The sequence below is a fragment of the Myotis davidii genome, unplaced genomic scaffold (assembly GCF_000327345.1).
Source record: "Myotis davidii unplaced genomic scaffold, ASM32734v1 scaffold159, whole genome shotgun sequence".
In the NCBI taxonomy this organism is placed as follows: Eukaryota; Metazoa; Chordata; class Mammalia; order Chiroptera; family Vespertilionidae; genus Myotis; species Myotis davidii.
The window spans coordinates 3,756,940-3,760,351 of record NW_006291231.1 but is presented as its reverse complement, the minus strand read 5'-3'; positions in this window follow the sequence as shown (position 1 = coordinate 3,760,351).

Below are 3,412 nucleotides of genomic sequence, written 5' to 3'. Positions count from 1 at the left end.
TGGTCGCCATTGCCTCAGCATGCTTCACCCACCAGATGCAGTCACAGGAGCAGGTCTGGGCCTGAGACTGTCACCTGGGGTTTCCAGAAGCGGCATTGCTCAGTGCGGGGCTCTCAAGATAGCAACCACTTCCAGGCGGGCCACGGAGGGGCACCGGGCCTCCCCTGAGCTGGGCATGTTTCTGCCTCTGACTCTGCTGCTCACTCAGATGCTGGACAGAATCCAGGCAAGGGGCTGCAATGAGTCTCTGGAGCTTTCTACCTCTGGGCACATCTGCCACTCTGCAGTGGCTCGTGATGGCTGAGCTCACAACGCCCAGTAAGAGGGCCTTCGGAGTGACCTGCTGGGCCTCTTCCCTCCTCAGGCCCTGCGTGGGGGCAGGCAGCCCTGACAGGAGACAGTCTGGTCACCAAACTGTTACCATAAACTCCATCTTTCCTTGTCTGTCTATGTAGCATCTGTTCACCGAGGGGACGCTGGGGGTTTAGAGGCGGCCGGTACACAGGCGCCTGCGATTTCTGAGGCCAGGCGCGTCAGGCCTGAAGGTTGACAAGCTTTAGTCACAGGCTCCCCACTGGGAGTGCCCGTCTGTACTTGAGCTCTTCCCCATCAACAACAGGTCTGCAGGGTCTGCTTCGCTCCGCTCTGTGGGGACCTGGCTGAGCCGCAGAGGGCAGGGCTGGCCCACTGGGTCCAGAGGGCCGTGAGCACCCGGTCAGGTCACTCTGTCCCTAGGAAACACCAGGCCTTAGTAAGCCCTCGGGAATGTTTACTGTATGAATTTGGCCTCTTTCAAAATTCCTTCTATGGAAGGAATTCAATCCCACCCCAAGTGTACCGGTCGCTAGACCTGCTGGGTGGGGCCGGAGACCATCCCTGTCCAAGTCAGCGACCACTACCGAGCCACCGACTTTCCGACCCCCTGCACACAGGTTAGTCCTGTGCACACTGGAGCCCAGGAAGGTGGGTGGACGGGCGGGGCCCGGGCCATCCCTCATCTTCCCCACCCACTGCTCTGCTCTGCTCTGTGGGAGGAGAGGGGTGGGCAAAAGCAAAGAGGATTGTGCCCTCCCACCCACTTAGCCCCTGGGAGTCACCTGCTCCCCCCCCCACACACACACACACTGCCCCTTTCAGCACAGCAAGGCTGCTCTCAGAGACCCAGTCAAGGCTCTTCCTCACCTCAAAGCCTCTGTGACTGACTCAGTGACCGTGGGCTCCAGCCTGGTGTTTCTTGCTCTAGGAGAATGCCTCCCCACCCCCACTCTTTCTGCCCAATCTCCAGACTCTCCGAATCTGTTACTGTTGCTCTCTGAGTTCTAAGTGCAAATGACTGCCTGCCTCCCACCCACACCCACCCTGTATGCAGGCTTCCACCTCAGGAGAAGCGGGGAGCACCTGGGAGAACTCCTCCCGTCCCACTGGCCTCAGGTTTATTCTCAAATAGAAAACATTCATCCGGGCCCTTCTTCCTCCCTAACAGAACCCTGCTTCTAAGCCATGACCCCTCCCATGCAAGGTCCAGGACAGTCTCCTCTCCCTTAGCCTGGGGAAGTTCCGGCTGCCTCGTCCTCCTGTCCATGAGGTTCAGGAGTGAGATCGCACCTGCTCTGGCCTAGAAGACACGAGGGGATGTCCACCAGAGGTCTCCAAGCAAGGTCTCTTCCCTCCTGAGAGAGACACAGAAAGACTCAGCCCCGTCCCATGGGCAGCGAGGTCTCTGGATGGGGCTCCTGGAACCTCTGTGGCCAGAACATAAGGGACAAAGACGAGGACAAAGCCAAGAGCATTGCAGAGTAGCCTCAGTGGTTGAGCGTTGACCCATGAACCAGAAAGTCATGGTTCGATTCCCAGTCAGGGCACATGCCTGGGTTGTAAATCTTCCAGCAACTTCTCCTGCTCTCAGTCCCCTGGGTCTGGGTTGATGCCCAGCTCCAGGGAAGGCTACACAGGGGATTTGCCTCACAAATACTAGACACACAAACTATTCTTACTCCTGTGCCCCCTTAAGGTAACAAATGCTTCAGCAAAGGAAAGCTGGCTAGTGCTGTTCATTACCTAGGAGTTGACAGTCTCTTCCTGAGACAGGATAGCACAGTGGTTAGAAGCCTGTCCCTGTCACTTACAGAGCAGCGGGAACTCAGGAAAACTGCTTCACCGCTGTGCCTCAGCTTTCTCTGCTCTAAAATGGGAAGATTAATTGGATTATGAGAGTTTAACAAGTGGTTATACGTGAAGTGTTTAGGAACAGTGTCTAGTGCATAATACTATGTAAATGCTAGCTATTATTATTGTGTGACTACTACTACCCAGGCAGAAAGGAAATTTTATTGGATGGTATGGTGGCAGAATAATGACCAAAGATGTCTGTTCCTTATCCCTGTAAATATATTAGGTTACCTAGCAAAGGCAAATTAAGATTGCAGATGGAATTAAGATTGTTCATCAGCTGACCCTGAAAAGAAGAGATTACCCTGGATTACCTGGGTTGGCCCAATTTAAACAGGGATCCTCATAAGAGGGGGATGGGGATTAAGAGGGGCTGTGATAAGGAAGTAAAAAAAGAAAAAGAAGAAAACACCTCCATAAATCGGTAGAAAGATGAATCAACTAATGTTCTTGTTCCCCAATTTTCCTGACAAAAGGGATAAATTGTTTTAAAATGCTGAAGATAAACAAAATAACCTAAATTTTTCAATAGTGGGAAAACGGTGCCATGTTAAGTCTCCTGGCTTGAAAATGAGGAGATTCTGATTTTTGGAAGAGAAATAAAGGTTGTGATTCCATTCGTCAAGACTGTTTCTTTTTTGGATGTCAAATAGGCTTTATTTTGCAAGATAACCTTGATCTGTTTTCAGTAGCTGCCTGGAAAGAGGAGCTGAGAAAGTTACAAGGTCTTGCCCATGCTTAGCTGGAGACATACTCAGGTGCGCACAGGTGCACAGAACAACATAGCTAACATAATTGTGTGTGGTCTGAGGAAATCTGAGTCCCATCCCAGCAGCTCACTTACAAACGACCTTTTCCCAGGTTTTTCAACTTGAAAGCTTTCTTTCCAGGGAAAAATAAAATGCATGTTAGAGAGCCTGGGTGAAGGTTTTTAACTACATATATGAAACCTATCTTACTAATTGATGGGCTGTGAGCTGAATTCAGCCCCCTGGCATGGTTTTTAGGTTGAATTCATTTTCAACCTACAAAAACTATTAATAAATATGTTAAAATCTGGACTATCAATTCTCCTTAAAAAGCTAGATCTGGTCTCACTTTATCCCTGTTGGAAAATGAGCATCCCCATTATGATTTCATGGGATTACCAGCAGCCATCGGTGAGCTTTCTATTTCCTAGAGCAGGGGTGGGGAATGTCCAGCCCTCTGGCCATAGGCCCACGAAATCATTTGGTCTGGCCCT